Source organism: Curcuma longa, chromosome 9 (genome assembly GCF_044706935.1).
Source record: "Curcuma longa cultivar G26 ecotype Majalengka, Jawa Barat chromosome 9, ITB_CL_G26_1.1, whole genome shotgun sequence".
Classification (NCBI taxonomy): domain Eukaryota; kingdom Viridiplantae; phylum Streptophyta; class Magnoliopsida; order Zingiberales; family Zingiberaceae; genus Curcuma; species Curcuma longa.
Window position 1 is genome coordinate 1904792 of NC_133869.1, and position 24148 is coordinate 1928939.

At 34.7% G+C, this 24148-nt stretch overlaps 3 pseudogenes; 1 reads left to right on the forward strand and 2 right to left on the reverse strand.

The window, feature by feature from the left end:
• LOC141835065 (protein IQ-DOMAIN 3-like) overlaps nucleotides 1-24148 on the forward strand; it is a 32216-nt pseudogene that overhangs the window by 2307 nt on the left and 5761 nt on the right.
• Nucleotides 8151-8977, reverse strand: LOC141834619 (uncharacterized; annotated as a pseudogene).
• LOC141834992 (uncharacterized) lies at nucleotides 9474-10965 on the reverse strand (annotated as a pseudogene).

A 24148-nucleotide genomic window follows, 5' to 3' on the forward strand; every position in this document is an offset into this window, starting at 1 on the left:
GTACACTTGTTGAAAAGACACTAGAAACCTATTTTTGAGACTGACACTATCAAGCACGAAGGCTAGAACAAAGAACCAGACAGTGTAGCAAATGAGAGACCAATTGCCGGAAAACAAAGGGAAGAAACATAAAATCAGAGACAAGATCAAACAAACAAATGCAGGGATTAAATTTCAGGGTTTTATTGCATTTTCAGAAATCAAAAGCTAGGCATAATCAAAAAGCAAATCAATTCTAATTCATTAGCTACAATGCATGAAATTCATCATATCTTAAGCTGATAACGAGATGAAACCAATGCAGAAATCAGGAAAACATGAAACAACATGTAGAAATTAGGAAGTCAGAAAATCAAATCTCAATTACAGGAAAAAGGATGAAAATCTATGCACATCTGAAAGTTATACAATCTGATGCGTTAACCAAACAATACAAATTCAAGAATCATGAATAGATCTGATTAACAAAAGCTTCAGAAAGGAAATGAACAGAAACAAGAACTCAGTTCTTTCCCTTTCAAATTGATCTTCTTCTTGCTGTCACACAAGAACTGACTCCAGTTCAGAAACCTCACAAGAATACCACGCAACTCAGCTTGATTTGTTTTGGATCGAATCAAATCCAATGTAGCTTAGAAACCCTCCGCGATGCACAGAACAGAGCCGATCCAATCAGTAAATGCAATCTGAAACTTCACTCGATCCAGGATTTGATCGCTTGCAATTTGAACTCAGGAACCCTCAAGAATCTTTAGTGAACCCCTCCAGATGCTCTTGACAGCTCTGATTTCCTCTGATCAGAAAATCAAAACAAAAACCCGATGCAGAAACAATTCCTCTGGCGAAACCCTCACCAGATGATTTTACTCGCAATTTATCGCCAAGCTTCACTCGTGATTGTCCTCTGAGATCTAAAAACCAATTTGAAGTGGAAGATATTGAGGTTCGCCACGCAAGAATAATGAAGAAAATGGGAGAACGAAAATGAACAGTAAAGAAATCGCGACCCCTGTGCATTCTTCGCGATACTGTTCAATTCCTGGTTCAACCCGATTTAACTCCAATTCAGCTCTAATTCACTTTAGTTCAGCCCTAATTCGTATGGGTTCAGCTTGAATCGAACTTGAGTCTTGATCATGAAGTTTGGGTCAATGGATTGGATCTTGGTTGGATTCAATCTTGATTGGACTCGATCTTGATTCAATTTTGAGTCCTACAAAGAATCAAATTCAAATAATGAAAAATTAGACATCAAATCACAAAAATTATAATCGAGCTCCAAATAACCCTCATACAATAAACACAATCAAAATATATACATTAAGCATTTAATTTTCACATAAGAAATCCAACATGAATCCACAATTTATATAAAATTCTAACTCATTAAATCCTCCACACTTACTCTTGTGCATCTCGCTCAAGTCAACAAGTAAAGCAAAGAAAATCAACTAATGTCGTACCTCCCTAGATCGTTCTCGTTCATACTTAGAATCAATTGAAAGAAAATTATCTAAGGTTGTAAAGTCTCAAAAACCTAAGCTTCATGAACTAGACTCTTGTTCTTAATTAACCATATAGTAAGTTTCATTCTTCATGACTAATTGAGATGAATGTATCACACTAATTCTCACAAGATAATTTTTAGTGGCTCTCATCCTAGATGCTAATTCATGATCAATGTAGAGCTCACTCAAGCAACTCATGTTTCATGCACTACCATAAGCTTGCTTGTTTTCTACTCTCCACCACATTCTTGATTTGGAATCCACACTTATTAAGGCTTATTGAAGATGTAAGGAAACAATGAACTGAGACAATTGAAATAGAAATTAAGAAAGAAAAACTTAAGAAAAGAAACTTTAAGGAGAATGAATAGTAGTGGTATACATGGATACAATGAAATGCTAATCAATGAACCTTGCCACACCTCTAAATATTTTCTTCTGTACCCTATTCGTTTCCGTGTGCTTTTTAAGTCTATCAACCAAATATGATCTAAAATTCTGAAATTCATCTCATTGATACATACTCACTTTCACCTTTCAAATATCCCTTCAATTTCTCACTATACATGTGTCATTTGTGTTTTTCTTTTGAAACCAAGTTCAAATCTTCCACAGCTAGACTTTGCAAGAACTTACAAATTGAAACCAATCATTCAGAGCTCCAATTAACTTCTTATTAATCTGAAATTTCAATGTATAAATGACACATTCTAGCTCCAAGAACAATTTGAATTCAATCTGAAATCTCTGCTTTTGCCCCCTTTTTCTTCCTATTTTTTTTTCATTCTTTTTCAATCTTGTAACTTGATTTCTATTACTTATCAATATGCAATTATTCCTTGCAATTTGAGTTCATTTCAGTCCATCAAAATTTAAAACTTAGCTGGAACATGAATTGAATTTCAACACTGCAACTTCTGTTTTTATTCCTGCTGTTACATTTTTTTTTTCATTTGCTTCAACAATCCGGAGTAGAATCTGAGTTTATTGTCTAGAGAATGCTTGAATGAAATTAAACTTCACCGGAATTCATCAGCTCATCCAAGCTTTTGATACACTACTTACCCTCTTGAAACAATTCTGATTTCTGAAATTTTTTTCATTCTGTTTTTCTTTTTTTCTATTTTTTTTGCATTTCAAATCTGATTGGTACCAATATCTCCTTACACTTCAATCCTACTTCTTCAAATACTATGCTTGATTTATTGAAGACAATCCAAGCAAAATTAATTCACTCTTCAACAGCTTATCATAGATTCTGCATCAATCTGTTTCAACATTAGTTTCAATCTTGTTTCAGCTTTGATTCCTCATCATTTACACAACAATAGCATTTCTTTAAACCCTTTATAGATTCACAACATATTGGCTTCAGTAGGTTATAGTCTCAACAGATCCACAAGGCTTCACAATTCAGAATTTGCACTTAACAGGGTTAACACTGAATAAGTTTTCAGAATCTGGAATGTTATGGAATTTAAACCTTATTTATCAAGATTCCGGCCTTGAACAAAATATCATTTAATTATGTATTTATAGACATTTAAATTCTGATGATTTCCGGACAAAATTGACTTAATACTTTGGCACAAACCTTTGTTTCACAATTTTTTTTCACAAGATCCAGTTTAGTTCCAGAAATGATTTGCTTCCAATATTTTATTTGAATCCCAACCTACAGCTCTAATTCCTGAATTTCAGAGTATCAGACTTAAACCTCAGAATTGAGATACCAATTATGAGATTTCCAAAATAGTATCAATCTTCAACTACTTCCCATTTCAAGTTTTGTGCCATTTGCTAAAGTTGTCTTTGATTTTTTTTTCTCTGAGCTTCTCTACCTCATGTTTCCAGAACTTCTCCTCATGAATTTCAAAATTAAAATCAAGTTTAAATTTCAACTCAACCTTGTTTCAAATTATTTTGACATAAACAATTCTAATTTGGCACACTTATTTTTCCTTTTCTTTTTTTTTTTTTTCTTTTTTTTTAAGAACCAGTCTTAACAAATCTTTAACTGATCTCATGCTCCATATGCTTCAATTCTCAATTCCAACAATTGGTTTAATCACAAAAATGAAACACCAAATATTATAGAATTTGATACTATGAATATTAGCTCCATGTTAACTATATCATCCACAATTTCCACAATAATGAACACCTCCCTCACACTTAAATCTTTGACTATCTCGGGCCAAGGAACATTAAACATCATCAAAAGTACCCATATCCAAAGAGAAATTAAAATATGAATCGAAAATAGAATGAGAAAGACTTAAAGATAATGGGACAAATTTATTAACCTTTTTAAATGTGATCCTATCATAGAAATGTAGCCTTGAAAGAACACAAGCAAGTTCTAGAGTAACATTCACATAAATGCATCATACAAATAAGGTTTAAACCACACTAGGTAGAAAAAAACGTCATCTCAAGTTTATTACTCTAGACTCCATCACTAATGGTAACTCAAGTGTCCAAAAATTTTCATCCATGAACTTAAATTCTAAGATTAAACAATCAAATTTAACTCACTTTCAAAGGTTTCTAAAATGATGTAAAGAATTACTAGGAGGGGTACACTTATTCCTTAATCCAAAACATGCATAAAATGATATTCACAATAAATTTTTTAAACCAAAATGTTCATGAAATTGAAATTTTATTATTGATATAAAACTGAAAAGAAAAAGAAAAATAAAGAATGATATTAACAATGAAAATGAAGTGTAAGATGGAACAAACTCCCCTTTAAGTTGGGTAGATAGCATCCACTTAATGTCCAAACCATCCACCTTTAGCTCTTTCACTTCAAAAAATTTCTTGAGCCAGTGGCCATTAACCTTCCATGTATGTCCCGTAGCTTCATCCTTAATCTCAATTCACACAAAATGTTCATGAAATTAAAATTTATTACTGATATAAAATAAAAAAGAAAAAGAAAAAGAAAAATAAAGAATGATATTAACAATGAAAATGAAGGTGTAAGTAACAAAAAAATAGGTCCAAACCATCCACCTTTAGCTCTTTCCTTCAAAAAATTTCTTAGTGGCCATTAACCTTCCATGTACATCATCCTTAATCTCAATCATAGGGAAAAACATTAGTAACAAAAAATGGACCTTCCTATCTAGATTTGCCTTATAAAAGAATCTTGTCACTAATTTGAAACTCTTTCTTCACAATATTCTTGTCATGAAAATTCTTGGTTTTTTCCTTGTAAATTCTTGAGTTTTCATATGCTTCCAATACACATGAACTCTTAAGACCAACCCATTTACTGTCAGAGATAGAATAAGACTAAATGATACCTGCCTGATAATAGTCTAGTCACCTCTTTCTTAACAACATCAAGAATCAATGGGTTAAGTCTCCTTTGTGGTTGTCTCACTGGTTTCACATTTTCCTCCAAATAAATTTTATGCATGCAAATGGCAGGACTAATCCTAGGTATATCAGTCAATGCCCACCCTATAACTTTCCTGTGCTGCCTCAGAACTTGCAATAATTTCTCCTGCTCTGACTTTAAATTCTGGGCAATAATAACAGGTATACACTAATTCTCTCCCAAATAAGCATACTTTAAGTGTTCTGGCAAAGGCTTTAACTCTAAGAGGGTGTTTGGTTCAAGTTATCATGTATAACCTTAGTTATGTGATTACCTAGTAATCACATAACTAAGGTTATAAGGAATAAAATATAACCTATGTTGTTTGGTTCAATTCTAAATAATATAACAAAAAAACTTGTTTAGTTGAAGGTTTTAGTATATACCTCAGTTTCACATTTACTATATTACCCTTATTTAATTCTAAACACTTTTATAATTAAATAAATTTAATATTTAATTTTTTTAATAAAATAAATTAAAATTTAAAAAAATAAAATTTTAATATATAATTATTTTAATAAAATAAAAAAATAAAAAATAAAATTTTAATATAAATTTTTTTAAAATAAAATAAAATAAAAAATAAAAATAAAAAATAAAATTTTAATATATAATTATTTTTTAATAAAATAAAATTAAATTAAAAATTAAAAATTAAAAATTAAAAATTAAAAAGTAAAAATAAAATTTTAATATATAATTATTTTTTAATAAAATAAACTAAAATTAAAAATTAAAAATTAAATTTTAATATATAATTATTTTTCAGTAAAATAAAATTAAAAATAAAATTTTAATATATAATTATTTTTTTAATAAAATAAAATAAATTAAAAAAAATAAAAATAAAAAATAAAATTTTAATATATGATTATTTTTTAAATAAAATAAGATAATATGAAAAATAAAAAACTAAAAATAAAAAATAAAATTTTAATATATGATTATTTTTTAAATAAAATAAGATAATATGAAAAATAAAAAACTAAAAATAAAAAATAAAATTTTAATATATAATTATTTTTTAATAAAATAAAAATAAAAAATAAAAAATAAAAAATAAAAAATAAAAAATAAAAAATAAAATTTTAATATATAATCTGTTAAAATTATTCATTGAGAAGAAAAAACATGTACAGGGTTTATATAACCAACCTAACCCTAAGAATACTAGAGGAAAAGACCTATCTATCCCTGCTTTTCACAACACTCCTCCTCAAGTTGAACATATATATCAAACATGTTCAATTTGCTAAGAACAGAATTAAATATAGCTTGGGATATAATCTTCGTAAACATATTAGCAAGTTGGTCCTCAGATTTGACATAAGGCAAACATAGCTCTCCGGAATCAAGTCTCTCCTGAATAAAGTGGCAATTAATCTCGATGTGTTTAGTCCGGTCATGTTGTACTGTATTATTTGCAATATTGATTGCAGCCTTATTGTCACAATATAACCTAAGGGGTAATTCCGCCTTTAATCCTATGTCTTCCAACAGAAAACACAATCATAATATTTCTGCAAGACCATGTGCCATGGCTCGATATTTTGCTTCAGCCTTGACCGTGCAAAATATTTTGTGCAATAACAAAAAAGTGCAATAAAAGTGGACCTTCTATCATCTCGAGAACCAGCCTAATCTGCATCAGAGTAACATTCTCTTCAGATTACCACCTCCTTTGAACAGCAAACTTTTTTCGGGACATGACTTCAAGTACCTTAAAATTCTGTCAACAGTCTTCATATGGACAGTTTTAGGACTAATGCTGAGTATAGCTAGCACCCACCAGAAATCGCGATCTTCTCTGAAGGAGGAGACGGTGCGACGCTAGGGTTTCGCTGCCGCTGAAAGGAACGCGAGGGGTCGGCAGCGCTCGGAGTCGCAACGGCAGCCTCAACTCGAGATCTTGTGCGCTGGTGCTGTCCAGGTCTACCGAGGTTGGCGAGCGCTAGGTCAAGGGAACTCTCGGGGGAGAAACGAGAGGCCGGCTTCACGAGGAGAGGCCGACACGTCTTGCAGAGAGAAACGAGAAGAGTGGCGGCCAACGGCGGCGTCGGTATCGTGGGTGGCGAGGTAGAGATCGCGATGCTAGCAGCGACCGAGTTGGGAGGAATCGCCTTCGGGAGAGGCAACCAAGATAGGCGACGGCGGCGAGGTAGAGATCGCGATGCTAGCGGCAGGCTCGCGTGAGGAAAGGAGAAAAATCGGCGCGGTGAGAACAAGAGAGAATTCGGCTCGGCACCGTGAGAAAAAGAAGAAGTCGACGCCTAAACCTAGCCTAATACACCTGCTCTGATACCATGTTAAAATTATTCACCCGAAAGAAAAAACATGTACAGGGTTTATATAACCAACATAACCGTAAGAATACTGGAGGAAAAGACCTATCTACCCCTGCTTCTCACAACATAATCATTTTTTAATAAAATAAAATAAATTTAAAAAATTAAAAATAAAATTTTAATATATAATTATTTTTTAATAAAATAAAAGTAAATTAAAAATTAAAAATTAAAATTAAAATTTTATTAAAATTAAAATTTTATTAAAATTAAAAATAAAATTTTAATATATAATTATTTTTTTTAATAAAATAAAATAAATAAAAAAAGAAAAAAGAAAATAAAATTTTAATATATGATTATTTTTAAATAAAATAAAATTAAAAAAAATAAAAAATAAAAAAATAAAAATTTAATATATAATTATTTTTTAATAAAATAAAATAAATTTAAAAAATTAAAAATTAAAAATAAAATTTTAATATATATTCAATCAAGGTGACGGGTAAATTTATACATGTATAAGGTTATTTTTGTCTTAAATGATAAATATTGAAGGGTATTTTTGGGATAAATTTATTATTAATTTCGGAATTGTGAAAAATCTTACCCTGCCAAGGTTATCAGATTCCGGGGTTATAACTCATTTTGCTGACGTGGCAGTAATACTGTATTACTCAGGAATCGTTGATAACCCGAACCAAATAAGGTTATCATTGATAACCTTGGATAGATAACCAAGGTTATCAAAAATAACTCTCAACCAAATGCCCCTTAACTATGACTGCTCAGTAGATATGGGTGATCCTTAGGGCTCAGTGCAATCCCCTACACTCACATACCTCTCCTTTGAATCTTCTGATACATCAATTAATAATGGTGATCCTTGGGGCTCAGTGCAATCTCCTACACTCACATGTCTATCTCCATCTGAAGGTAAATCAGAACTAGGCTCCATATCAGCTACCTCCATAACAATGCATCTTCTATATCATTCAAACTAAAATCAACCCTGTAATCGTCAGATAAAATGTTATTGGCAAATAAATCAACATCAATCATCTCATCTAAAATACCAATGCTCATGATAGAATGATCCTCTCTCGGGTGCTTTATAGCATCAAATATACTAAACTGCACCACTGTGTCTCCTATCTCCATAGAAAGTGTCCCTACATATACATCAATTTTTGTCCTAGCCGTCTTCAAGAATGGTCTCCCAAGAATAAGTGAAGATCTATGTGCTAAATAATCCTCCTCCATGTCCAAGATATAGAAATCCGCAAGAAAAATCAACTCCTTCACCTTTACAAGTATATCTTCAATCATTCCAGCTGGATGAGTTTGACTCCTATCTGCTAGCTGAATAACCACTCCTGTATGCTGTATATGATCTATCCTAGCATCTGAAAAACTGATCTAGGCATCACATTAATGGAAGCTTTCAAATCTAACATAGCATCATGAAATATATTTCTTCCAATCTCACATGATACAGTAAATACCCTTGGATCTTCACATTTCTGAGGAACTGGATGAATAAGAGCTGAAACATTCTTCCCCAGGTTAATCAATTCATTTCCCTTAAGTTTCTTCTTGTGCACACATAAATCTTTAAGGAACTTGACATACTTTGGGATTTACTTAATCATGGTCAATAATGACACATTCACTTCCAGTTTACTAAATAAATTCACAAGCTCTTTATATTCTTTGGCTTTCTCTTCTTCTACATTCTTTTTTGCTTGAATTTTATGCTGTGGAAAAGACAAAGGGACTATTGGTTCCATCACTTGAGCTGAATTTTATGGGGCTGAAATTTGGGCTTGAACTTGGTCCATAATTTAGCTACTGAAAAGTCCAATTCAGGGCTGTTTTGGACTAGAAATTGAGCTGCTGTAGGTTTTTCAAGAATTTCTGATTTTGGATGCTTGGATTTGAAATAGACTTTCCACTCCTCAAAGTTATTGCATTAACATTCCTTTTAGGATTTGGAATTGTTTGAGAAGGTAATTGACTTGATCCTTGAGCTTGCATTTGATTTATGCCACTTGCAAGTTGCTCAATTTGTCTTTCAATGCTTTGTAAAGTAGAATCATTCTTTTGTTGACTTTGTTGCTGTTGTAAAATTTATTGTTGTTGCAAAATTTGTTGCATCATCTCTTCAAGCTTTTGTCGTTGAATAAATCCACTGGAATTCCCATAGTTGCCTTGGTTTGAATTTCACCTTTGTTGAGCTTGAAATGAAGAATTGAGCTGCTGAAAATTCTGTGGAGGCTGAGAATTTTAAAAGTGTTGCTGGAATTGATTTGAAGGCTGAAATGACTGATTTTGATGCTGGAAATTCTTTTGAAAATTTGACGAAGGTTGCTGAAAAGTGTTGCCTTGAAAATTCTGATTTTGGAAGCTTTGATTTGGCTGCTGGTAACTTTGATATGACTGCTGAAATTGTGGCTGGAAATGATGAAATTGAGGTTGTGAATTTTGAAATGGTTGTTGAAAATTGTTGTAGTTTTACTGGAATTACTGTGGTAGCTGGTAAGGATGCTAAAAATTTTGATTTTGATGCTGAAATTGTTGATTAACTTGCTGGAAGCCTCGATAGGGTTGCTGGAATTGATGTTGAGGCTGTCCACTCTGAAAATGTTGCTGAGAATTCGAATGTGGCTGCTGAAATTGTTGGAATTGTGGTTGATTTTGCTGTTGAAATTGTTGGGAAGGTTGTTGTTGATAAAATGAATTTTCATACCTTAAATTTGGATGATCCTTCCAACCCGATTGTAAGTAGATGAATATGAATCATTCTTTTGTTGAAATTGAGCCATAGTCAAGGCGGTCAATGATTCATCTTGTTGGAGATTAGGACATAAATTCGAATTGTGCTCTTGGATTGAACAAATGCTGCACAATCTCATTGGTTGATTTGTAGATGAAGCTATTGGAAAATTTTGATTCTTGCTCATATTATTCAAAGCCATTTGCTTCACTAAAGATGTCAACTTCAATAATGAACTCTTGATCTCCTTTTGTTCATTTGAAACCAATTGAGCTTCACTAACCCCTCTTGTAGTAAATGTTTTACTCCCAAATTGTTGTGAATTTTCGACCATATTTGAAATAAGTTTTCTAGCTTGTTCTGGGGTTTTATTCACTAAAGCTCCTCCAACTGCAGCATCTATCATGCTCCTATTCATGGAAAGTAAACCTTTATAAAAATATTGAACAAGTAATTGCTCACTTATTTGATGTTGAGAACAACTTGAACACAACTTCTTGAACCTCTCCCAATAATCAGAGTCTCTCCCATTACTTGCTGAATGCCACAAATGTTTTTCCTAATAATTGCTGTTCTTTATGTTGGAAAATATTTTTCCAAGAATGTCTTTTTCATGTCAATCCAGCTTGCAACATGTCCAACTGGTAAATAATAAAACCAATCCTTAGCTGCTCTAGTCAATGAAAATGGAAATGCTCTCAACTTAATGTCTTCTTCAGAAATCCCTTGAGGCTTCATGGTAGAGCAAACTATATGAAACTCATGTAGGTGCTTATTAGGATCTTTTCCAGATTGCCCTTGAAACTTTAGAAGTAAATGAATGAGTCCAGATCTAAGCTCAAAATCTCCATCCAACTTTGGGTAAGCAATGTAAGCTCCTTTAGTCTTGTGATTCTTTGCCATAGGTCTGCCTGATATTTTTTCTTGATTCCTCAAAGCTCTTAATGTCCTCTCAATCTCTGGATCAAATTCTACTAAATCCCCACCTACAGACCTGGTCATAAACTAACAATGATCAAAGAACAATAAAGAAAAAAATGAAAATATGCACAAGCTTAAATCAAATAAACTCTACAAGTTAATTTCGGCAACGATACTAAAATTTGATAAGTCCACAACTAGTGTCACGAGTGAATCTCAAATTGAATTTATATTTGAAAATCCTTAGCTCACAAAATTAATGAAATATAGGGACCTCAAATTGTATTTTTTCTATGATTAGTAGAAGATTGTCTAAATCAAATTAGAAATAATTTTTTTGAGTTTTCGTAAATGGATATTTATTTTCTTTCCTCTTTTGATGTTTGGAATGAATTTTAAATTCAAATTCAATGAACTAATGAAGAATGCAGAATTTATCAATCTAAAACTAAAATTAAGATGCAACACAATTCAACTTCAAAGAATCAAATCTATACTAGTTAAAATAAGCATAACAAGTCTTAACATGCAAAATTTAATTCCCTCGACTTGTACACTTGTTGAAAAGACACTAGAAACCTATTCTTGAAACTGACACTATCAAGCACGAAGACTAGAACAAAGAACCAGACAGTGTAGCAAATGAGAGACCAATTGCCGGAAAACAAAGGGAAGAAACATAAAATCAGAGACAAGATCAAACAAGCAAATACAGGGATTAAATTTCAGGGTTTTATTGCATTTTCAGGAATCAAAAGCTAGGCATAATCAAAAAGCACATCAATTCTAATTCATTAGCTACAATGCATGAAATTCATCATATCATAAGCTAATAACGAGATGAAACCAATGTAGAAATCAGGAAAACATGAAACAACTTGCGGAAATCAAGAAGTTAGAAAATCAAATCTCAATTGCACATCTGAAAGTTATACAATCTGATACGTTAACCAAACAATACGAATTCAAGAATCATGAATAGATTTGATTAACAAAAGCTTCAGAAATGAAATGAACAGAAACAAGAACTCAGGGCCTGCATGGAATCTAAAAGTCATAAACTACCTTTCTTTTCATCTGATCATGTTTCTAATTTTCCACTTGAATTAATTTATTTGGATGTTTGGGGCCCTGCACCTATTTTGTCTAACCATGGTTTTCTTTATTATGTTACCTTTATTGATCCTTTTAGTAAAAATACTTGCTCTATCCTATGAGAAGAAAATCTGATTTATTAGATATATTCTGTAATTTTCAAAAATAAGTTGAAAGATATTTTAATCGCAAAATACTTTCTGTTCATTCTGATTGGGGAGGTGAATATCAATCTCTCCATCGTCATTTTGTCTCAAGTGGAATTGTTTATCGAGTCTCCTGCCCTCATACTCTAGAACAAAATGGCTCTGCTGAGAGAAAACACAGACATATTGTTAAAACCGCCTTAGCTCTTCTCCATCATGCATCAGTTCCGCGTAAATTTTGGGATGAAGCTGTCTGTACTGCAACATATCTTATAAATCGACTTCCTACCCCATTGCTCAATCATAAGTGTTCTTTAGAAAAATTTTATAATCAAACTCCTGACTACACTTTTCTTCGAATTTTTGGTTGCACATGTTATCCATGGTTACGCCCCTATTCTAAACATAAAATCAGAGACAAGATCAAACAAGCAAATGCAGGGATTAAATTTCAAGGTTTTATTGCATTTTCAAGCATCAAAAGCTAGGCATAATCAAAAAGCAAATCAATTCTAATTCATTAGCTACAATGCATGAAATTCATCATATCATAAGCTGATAACGAGATGAAACCAATGCAGAAAACAGGAAAACATGAAACAACATGCGGAAATCAGGAAGTCAGAAAATCAAATCTCAATTGCTGGAAAAAGGATGAAAATCTATGCACATCTGAAAGTTATACAATCTGATGCGTTAACCAAACAATACGAATTCAAGAATCATGAATGGATCTGATTAACAAAAGCTTCGGAAATGAAATGAACAGAAACAAGAACTTAGTTGTTTCCCTTTCAAATTGATCTTCTTCTTGCCGCCACACAAGAACTGACCCCAACTTAGAAACCTCACAAGAATACCACATAGCTTAGCTCGATTTGTTTTGGATCGAATCAAATCCAATGCAGCTTAGAAACCCTTCGCGATGCATAGAATAGAGCCGATTCAATCAGTAAATGCAATCTGAAACTTCACTCGATCTAGGATCTGATCGCATGCAATTTGAACTCTGGAACCCTCAAGAATCTTTGGTGAACCCCTCCAGATGCTCTTGACAGCTCCGATTTCTTCTGATTAGAAAATCAAAACAAAAACCCGATGCAGAAACAATTCCTTTGGCGAAACCCTCATCAGATGATTTTACTCGCAATTTGTCGCCAAGCTTCACTCGTGATCGTCCTCTGAGATTTGAAAACCAATTTGAAGTGGAAGATATTGAGGTTCGTCGCACGAGAACAATGAAGAGAACGGGAGAACGAAAATGAACAGTAAAAAAATCGCGACCCCTGTGCATTCCTCGCGATTACTATTTAAACTCAATTTTTTTGAATTGAACCGGGTTCAATTCTTGGTTTAACCCGGTTTAACTCCAATTCAGCTCTAATTCACTCTAGTTCAGCCCTAATTCGCATGGGTTCAACTTGAATCAAACTTGAGTCTTGATCATGAAGTTTGGGTCAATGGATTGGATCAATCTTAATTGGATTCGATCTTGATTGGACTCGATCTTGATTCAATTTTGAGTCTTACAAAGAATCAAATTCAATTAATGAAAATTAGACATCAAATCAGAGAAATTACAATCGAGCTCCAAATAACCCTCATACAATAAACGCAATCAAAATATATACATTAAGCATTTAGTTTTCACACAAGAAACCCAACATGAATCTATAATTTACATAAAATTCTAACTCATCAAGGAGCTTGTCACTGATTGAATTTGTATGTGATATGCTATCCACCCTAAGCTCCTCTCGATCTCAATTTGCTACTAATCTTGAACTTCTATTTGATTGCAAACCCCTTTTGGCGCACCCCGGCTTGTCATGGATCTCCCAAGGAGGACTCAGAAGAGTCAATTTAGGCCTATATGGGTTATGTGAGTAGCGCTGAAGCTGATATCTGGAATAACTCTTTTATTTAGCATCACAACGGCTTTGTGATGACCCTTATTACCACTCTGCCTCACCTCCACATTGTGTATGACATCTTCTTCATGATTGTGGCCAAGTTCAACACAGCGATGCTCCCATTCCACATCAACCACAGCTTCCTCTGTGTCCTCTTCATGCTATTCCAGTTTGAGAACCCATGGGATGGTGACCGGTTCAAGGTTGTGTACCATCAAATAGTTGTGCAAGTGACTAGTGATCCTGGATGATAGGTTGGCAGCAGTCTTGACAGATCATTAATGGCAATGAACTCTGGATAAGGGAATGTTTGACTGTTGTGCATGGAAATGAAGAAACACTAGTGACTGAAGGAAACTGATGTGCCTTGGTCATTAAGGTTGCTGTAATGTGGTTAGAGATAGCAGGATCATAAAGAAGTTGTACATGCTGTTTCATGGGCTGTAGGTGCATCTTCAATTGGTGAATCCAGGCAAAGAAGTTGAGAAAACGAGATAACACTGCATGATTAGGCTCTGGATTTGGCCAGAGCAGTAGGCTATAGCATGGGTAGATGTGTAGTGGCAGTGTTGAATACTTGAAGAAGGGCTAGAGGGGATCCTAGAGTGATGGTGAACAGCAGCAACCACTGTAACATGGAGTAAATCCTGCTAGAGGGAACCTCAGAGACAAAACTCTCGTCTCTGTATAGTTGTAATACTTGAAGAAAGAAAGGCTAGAGGGGATCCTAGACCGATGGTGAGCAGCAGCAACCACTGTAACATGGATTAAATCCTGCTAGAGGGAACCTCAGAGACAAAACTCTCGTCTCTGTATAGTTGTAATACTTGAAGAAAGAAAGGCTAGAGGGGATCCTAGACTGATGGTGAACAGCAGCAACCACTGTAACATGGATTAAATCCTTCTAGAGGGAACCTCAGAGACAAAACTCTTGTCTCTGTATAGTTGTAATACTTGAAGAAGAGCTAGATGGGATCCTAGAGTGATGGTGAACAGCAACAACCCCTGTAACATGGATTAAATCCTGCTAGAGGGAACCTCAGAGACAAAACTCTTGTCTCTGTATAGTTATAGGGGCAACCATGGATGCATTCAGGGAATACTAAGAGAATCTCATGAACAGAAGTTAGTCAAGAGCAAAGGATGAGAGGTGGAGTGGGACTGAGCAGCCAAGAGGATGGAGGTGACAGGCTTAGTTACAATAATGCTCTCTTTATCTTGAAAGATGAATCAGAGAAAAGATGGATTGCATGAGAGTCAAGATAGTTTTCTTCGTGTATTCAACAAAAGATTGGAGAAAGGACTGATATAAATCTGTCTACAGATTACTTTTTGTCCAATTTTTTATCCACATACGATTTATTCCTTTCAAGCAAACAAAAAAGAAAAAAACAAAACAAAACTCAATCAGTCTCATAGATCCAAAGACTTGAGCAAGGAGCTCACGAGTTCACTGCTATGGCCAACATTGGCAGTCTTGCAGCCGGGGCTTGGTCGTGAGTCGTGAGGCGTGGCCTTCCGGCCTTGGCTTGGCCGCCAGCTGCAATCACAGTTAGCTTGCACCTCTTTACCGTCTTCCTGGTTCCTGCCTTTCCTTCCCTGCTATTCCCCTTTTTTCCTCTTTCTTTTCTTTCCTTTCCTGTGTGGATTTTTCTCCACAACAATCATTCGTCTTTTCTCTATCCATCTTCCAGAGTAAACAGAGCATGAATCAAAGAAAGCAGATGTATTGTTTTGAGCATTAAAAGTGATGTAGGAGGGAAGCTATACTATGACAGAGACGGTACCTTTCTTCATCATTTTTAGGAAACTAGAAATGTGCTGCACGGCTCATATTGGTAGGCTGATGGGGGCACTGACTGGCCTTTCAATCTCTGGAAAGCAGCATGGCACTTCTTTCATGGATCAGATTGTAGCAGATCTCTAATGAATACTTTGCAAATGTGAAGATGAGGCTAGGGAATCCGGTGTTGAGAGGAAATATGAGGTGGTAGGATTTAATTATCATCAAAATTGATTCTACCTTAGACCTCTTTATAGAGGCAATAACATGATCATAAAGGAAAAGAACACTAAGGAATAAAATATACATTTAGATGTTTATGCGGTAGATTATTATATCAAAATGGGAAATAATTGGGAGCAAATTAGGAAGGATTAGAGAGAATCTACTAAGAGATTAAGTGGCAATCTCCTTCCTTAACAGATCAATCATGCATATGCTAAACTACTTGCTAATGCAACTAATTTATTTTGGTGGGACAATCTCATATGCATTTTGGACTTTATGCTCATGATAATGCTGGTTATAATGGTACTTCTGCTTGCCAACGTTTGTTATACAATATTCATTTTAGAAGTCATATCGTGGGTCAGGTTGTTAGTACCAAAACCTTCCACCATTTGTGCATTTAAACAAAATTGAAGCTAGCTTATTGAATCTGAAGTAAACTATTTCCAGATTCAATGATATTGATTAATGTTCAATTCTGCTACATGAACATATACAATAACGTAGGTATGATGTCATGATTAAACTTGTAAACTTTTTACTGAGACCTCTAACATTGATGAACAAGTTTGTCAGTAGAATTTCATGAATTACTGGATTGGTGCTTCTTATCTTAGCTGGTCTTTATTGGCAATGATAAATGTAACTTGTTGCAAACTTTGTCAAGGCAAGGAGAAGATTGGGAGCTTTGAGAAGACTGGTTAAGATTAAGAGAGTTCTTGATGGAAATGTTATCAAGCCCCAAACCAGAAATTCATTGCAGTGCATGCAGACAATGGCAAGAGTGTAGATGCAGATACATTCTAGGAGGGTGAGAATGGCTGAGGAAAACCAGGCTCTCCAGAGGCATCTGCTACGTAAACGTGAAAAGGAACTAGAGAAAGTAAAGGTGCATATGCTTTTTTTGTCACTATCGGCAACATTATTTTATGCAGGACTTATAACTCAGAATAAACAAAGGTTAGTTCTATAAGTAAATGAGATATCAATTACTTAGACTAGTGGATTGTGGTTTTTAAAGGTTGGTACCTGTTCTATGAAAACAGGTTTGTCTTTAATTGGTGTGCTAGAATGATGCTGATAAGATTTGCTGTTTTCTTTGAAAATTTTGCAATGAAAATATTTGCAAAGTCTAGAAAAAGAGATGAGTTTCACTCTATTTCACGAAGCAAAAAATGTGCAATCATAAAAATAGTATTTAATCTCAGATTCTTCTTAACTCGATCAAGCACTATGATTGTTACTTCTCTGGTATATGCTTCTTCTAGAGCTTCTAGATGGAGCAATGACATGATAGTGATTGTTGAACTGCAATGTATCAGATGAAATTCCTGTTCTAAGTGAACATGCAGTTTGAATGATCATAAGAATTCTTTCTGACTGACATGGGTTGTTGTGATACTTATTACATGAAATCAGTGGGCATGAATGATGAGCCTAATGTTTGTGATACTTTTCTGCAAAAGGTGGAATCCGCTACCCCAGCAGCCCCACACGGTTGGTCCCACAACTATCTGTGAGGAGGTAAATTGAAAAACTACAGTTAACCACGATGGGGGGTATTGTCTCGGCTTCACCGAGATTCGAACTCTTGCCCTCTTCTGCAAACCTGTTCCGTCTAGACCCGACCACGGTTCGGAACCGACGGTTCGACGGTTCGGAACCGCCGGTTCGACGGTTCATGACAGGTCGACCCTTAACCTTAACCGCCCAAGACGGTTACGGTTCACGGTTCGGTTCACGGTTCGCCACGGTTCGTGACGGTTCGAGATTATTATATTAAAAATTTTAAAATTTATTAAAAAAAAAAGCTTGCACTTATTAAGTTGCCTACGTATCCCCTTAGGGTATAGGGGAATCAAAGCCCACGTAGTTCTTTTACCTTTTATCCTTTTACATTACTCACTTCCATTTCCTCCCGTTTCTCCCGTTGTATTCGTTCCTTCCGTATCAAATACTTCGGCTTCGTCTTCTGAAAGTTGCATTCCTTGAATTCTTTTCTCGGCTCTGGTCCAATCGTCGAGTAATGCTTGGGCTTCCAATGAGTCGGGAGACATAGTTAATCGCCGTTCATCTAGTAAGATATTTATGCTTGGGCTTCCAATCAGTCGGGAGACAAAACCGGTTAAATTCAATTCATCTCTAAGCAAGATATTTATGCAATAAAGAAAAATAAATTTTCTTTATCTAAAGAATTTCATTCAATAGACAAATTAATTTCCAGATTTTATTAGAACTAATCTAATTATAAAAATCTAATTAACATAATCATTGCCCAATTAATTTGATCATTGTCTGATGGAACAGCCCAATTAGATGATCAACATGCAAATGAAATAAATTTATTAACATAAGTGTGGATTTGGCCTAGTGGTAAGTATCTTGCCTAGGATGCGAGAGGTCTTGAGTTCAATTCTTGGCATGATGCTCCTATATTTTTTTTTATTATTGGGCTGGCTCAATTATTTGACCCAGAAAAATAATCCAGCCTGTCTGATCCAATAACTTAATCTGAGGGCCTGTTCTGATCAGCCGTCAGAACCGGACAGACAACTAAAAAAAAAAAAAAATTAAAGCTTGAACCGCCGGTTAACCGGCGGTTCAACGGTTCCAAGATGGCTGAACCGTAACCGGCCCGGCAGGATGCCGGGCCAGTTACGGTTTGGCCCGACTAACCGGGTCAACAGGCCAACCGGCTCGTTGACCCGGTCCGGTTCCGGGTCGGGTCCGGGCTGGACCCGGCCCGTGGTCGGGTCTAGTTCCGTCGTAACCAACTCAACTATGCCCCGGGGTAATGTTTATGATACTCTTCTGCAAAAAGGTGAAATCCGTCTCCCCAACGGCTCCACACGATCGGCCCCACGACCATTTGTGAGGAGGTAAATCGAGAAACTGCAGTTGATCACGACGCAGGAGGGTATTACCTGGCTTCGCCAGGATTCGAACCCTTGCCCTCTTCTGCAACTCTGCTGCGTCGTAACCAACTCAGCTATGCCCCGGGGGCAATGTTTATGATACTCAATACATGAAACCAGAGAGCTTGATGAGCTTGATGTTGCACATATGTAAAGAGAGATAAAGCGGAGCTATATCATAATATTTGATATAAGATCATTCCCACTAAGTCTATGAGACAGATCTAAGTGGGTCCATCATAAATCAAAGATGCACTGAAACCAATGGGCTAATTAAAAAGTCTGACTTTGTTGCTGCTACACATACATGAATGTGCTTTTCCAAATAGCAATAACATTTGTCTCAAAGTTAAACACTGCCTATAGAAAAATTGACCATACGACAACTTAATCATCTCATAGAGAGACAGAAACCATGTTTGTAGGGTTATAACCTTCTAGGGAGTAATGGGCCACTATGTTAACTTGAGTTTAAATAGTTTACACCACAATTTAGGTCATTGAGTTTATTGGGCCATTTGTATCATGAGACTGAGTAGTTCATTATCAAGAGTCATGATTTCTCCTAGTCTTTACCCGTCCACTACAAGAATAATCATGATTAGCAATGGAATTTTCCATCGCTAATCGGTCACTAAATGGGGTTAACGATCGATTAGCGACGGAATTTTCTCGTCTCTAATTTTTTAGTCGTTGACGTCATTTAACAACGGAATTAAATTTTTATTGCTAAGTAGTGACGGATATTTAATATCCGTCGCTAAATTTAATGACAAAATTAAATTCCTGTTACTAAATTTAGCGACAGATATTTAATATTCTATCGCTAAATTTAGCAACGGAATTAAATTAGCAACGGAAATTAAGATCATAAACGGAGTGCACTGTTTCGTCCCTGATCTAGTGATGAAATTAAATTTTCGTATCTAATTAGCGATGGAATTTTAATATTCCATCGCTAAATTTAGTGACGGAATTAAATTTCTGTCACTAATTAGCGACGGGATTAAGTTTCCATCACTAATTAGCAATGAAATTTTTAATATTCCGTCACTAATTAGCGATGGAAATTTAAGAATTCCATCGCTAATAACAATTCACTTTCGTAGTCTTAATCTGTTTTTATATATTCCCTGTTTACATTAACAATTATAATTATAAATCATCACAAACGATAATTTTGACAATATATATACTTCACAACCAATTACTATACAATTCACAACAATACTACAATTACATACATTTTTCAATAATACAATTACACTTAGATAAACAACAATATAATTACAAACCTAACAATGTATTAACTACTAAGATACAATAAGTTAATCAATCCAACAACTTAACAAATTCAATCCAATCCAATCATGATACAAATTAAATCAAAGTAGAACAATAACATATTAAATGTCTAATACAATTATAATATAACAAATGTCTCAATATCTAAATACAATAAGTGAATACCATATATCTGAATATAAGTTATAACATTTCAAATGTCTAATACAATCATAATCTATGAAATATTTAAGTAGCAGTATTGAATCCTATAAAAAATATAACAAGATAAGTTATTAATAAAACAAAGATATGCATTTATTATGAAAATTAATAAATTTAATTTGCATGTTCACGAGTGATAATTAAACAAAAAAAGAAAAGTTAAAAATGTTAACATACCTCTCATGCAACTACTAATCAAGGTCCTGATAGTCATGAGGGTCCTGATTCTTCTGCGAGTCAAAGCCATGTGGTGGTTGCGACATTTGACTCATGCCAGCTATGAATTCAAGCATCTCCCGCGTAATGTTCTTGTATTGCAATTGGGCTTGGTGAGACTTTTGAAATGCCGCCTTTAATGTGGAGAGTCGATTCTTTAATTCTTGATTTTCTTGCTCTAGGACTTCTACTCTAGTAGATGATCCGCTGGGACAACCTCTAGTCGTAAGGGCCATCACATGGTCATAAACGACTCTCGCCTTGGATTTAGACTGTAGAAGATGGAGCTCTTCTTCCTTCTATCGACCACATCATAATAGATCTCATTTACTTGGTAGAGAAAGTCTGCATCTCACCTCTCTCTCTATCAGGTTGAGACGTATGTGCAATTCTGGTAGTTATTTTAACCTATTTAAAAATAAATTCATATAAAATATAAAATTAGAAAAGATAATCATTTGTAACAGTTGAATAAATTTAAAATTTAAAATTTAAAATCTTACGTCTAATGTCTATGATTGAGGATCGACAAATGTGTCATCTTTAGACTTGTGTGTTTTAGTAAAAATCTCCCAACAAGTAGGAGATCGCTGTAGTTCATGCTCTTGAAGATTAAAAAATATAATTAAATCAAAATAAAATCATTGATAATTAAATAATTCTAATATAAATATATTAATTGTAAACTTGCCAAGTCCATGGCATGCTCGACGATGGAACGAGATCTAGTTGTATGCTTTGTGGATCCGGTGCTAGGGCCAGCTAGCTTGGTGTTTCTGTTGGCTCGAGTTGTAGCCGAATTTGACTGCCATCTTTCTACAGCCCAGATGGATTGTCATACATCCCAAACATTAACTGGGATAAAAGATGGTCTTACACTTTTTCATCTGCATTTGTAGTGCAGATCCTTGTACAATTTGGCACAAGTATCATTTTATATTTTTTTAAATGCCTCGTGCCCTGGCTCCCAGGTATATTTTTCTGCAAAAAAAAGTTTAAAAATTAGTATAAACAAATAAAACTCTTGATAATATACATTAATTTCTGGTAGTAAAAGTCTTACATGCTCTCGTCGACATGCTACCAAGTAATAGCTAAAAGACATACTCTCTCTAAATTTACTAGATATGTAGGCCGCAACTCGATGACCATCTGGAGTAAAACTGTATTATAAAATATATAAATATTAGACATGTTATAAAAAATTATATGAATTAAAAAATAATAATAACACCAATACTTACCACCTTCAACAACTCGCAAGACAGTCTGACCATCGAGTGCTGCTATCTGGTTTGACATATCTATATCTGCAAAATAACATTATAACACATATATTCGAAATAATAATGAAATTGTTAGTGAGATATACGTGTAACAAAACAGATAATTTTAACCTGTTCTGAATTAATTTACAATAATGCTAATATTCATTCATCGTTACAATCTAAATCATTAACATTAACATTTTCAGGATTCTCCTCGTTAGACTCAGTTCAACAAGCTCTTCATTGTTGGATATGTCTCCATTATCTATCTCCTAATAAGGTATATTAGTATCTACAAGTAAGATGGATGTTGATTGAATCTGGGAATCTACTAAATGTATCTCTATTTTTTGATTTTGAAATGCATCATGGTGTTGTGCCTGTTGGGTTTTCCGGGCCGCAAAAACCGCTTTTGCGTTGCGGAAACCCCGGAATCCCATGCCACCGGATCCGTGCGAAGAACAAAAAAAATACTTGTACATGTTTAAAGGACTCTACATCTACATGAAGAGTTTTACCCTCGAAGCGTGCCCTTCGCGTATCCCGCTTGTCCTTTCGCAACGTCGGATCTCGAGGGAGTTAAGTGTACTCCCCTCTACACGTATCCACACGGACAAATGATAGAGGCCTAAACTTTTGAGTGTGCTAGCACTCCTTGAAGTTTCAGCCAAGTATGGAGAGGGAGAGGAGAAGGAGAGGAAGAGCCACCAAGGAGGAAGAAGAAGGAATGAATGAAAAATTAAAAAACAAAATCAATTTGCTTCATTCCCTTTAGGTGGCCGGCCACTTCTCAAGGGGGGTTACAAACCCCTTTAAATGCCATGAGTTATAACCCCTTTTGTAACTCCCATGAGGTGGCATCCCTTGATGATGTGGAGCATCACCATTGATCATCACATATGCCACATAATCATGAAATCACTTGGTCAAGTCAAGCATTGATTATGAGGTGACATAAGTCAAGTCAAACTTGACCATGACATGACATAAAGTCAAATCAAACTTGACCATGACGTGGCACAAAGTCAAGTCAAACTTGACCATCAAGTCAAGTCAAACTTGACCATTAAGTCTTCCTTCTCAAGTCAAGTCAAACTTGACTTCTAATCTCCCAAGGTTGATCAAATCAACTCAATTAGTCTAGTTTGGTTTACACTTAATCCAATTTGATTCATCACATGAATCTAATCCTCTTGATTCATCACATGAACCTAATCTTCATCTAATTGCCCTTTGTGTGTGACCCTATAGATTCTTGTAACGTTGGCAATGCTTATAAACCAATTTAGAAACATAAACAATGAGCGGTATCTAGCAACACATCATTGTTACCCAAGTTACAAGAATGTTGAGATCCAACATCACCATAGTGACTACTAATTGTGACTCTCACAATATGTGACCATGTCCTTCTATCCTTGATATCATGATTGATCAAACCGAGGCATAGACCGTGTCATCCTCTAATCAATCTATGTCTTGAATTCCAAGTAGACTCACTCTAATCAAATAAGCTCAATATCTCATATTGACTCATTTGGGCATGGCCATGCACTTAGTGGTCTCACTCTATCAAGAACTATGATATCACTCCCGTTATATAGGAGGGATAGATCCCATCTACATCACTCACATCCCTCTACATAATTTGTTACATATCCGGTAATCGCCTTTATAGTCCACCCATTTACGGGTGACGTTGACGAAGCCAAAGTATGCAACTCCTTATGTTGGGAATCATGGTGACTTCAGGTCCAAGGACTAATAGTCATACTAATAGCCACATGAGAAAGTATATGACACTCATATAACGATCCATGATACTTTCTCATGGCGGGTCATTCAGTATACATTCTCCAATGCATACCCATGTGCCAACTTGATATCTCATATCTATGACTTGTGAGATCAAGTCATCGTGTTGACCTACATGCTAGTCTCATCGCATTAACATTGTCTCTGAATGTTAATACTTGACTAGGAATCTTTAAAAGTAGTGTTCTCTATATCATCTCACTATCGATTCAACCAATCGATTGACATAGATATAAATTATCTACTCAAGGACGTTATTATACTTAGTTATTTGGCACGAATATAAGTAAGTATAATAACCACAAAGAAATGCCTTTATTAATATAGAAATATGATACAATGAGTCCATACAACAATCATATAATTGACTCTAAGG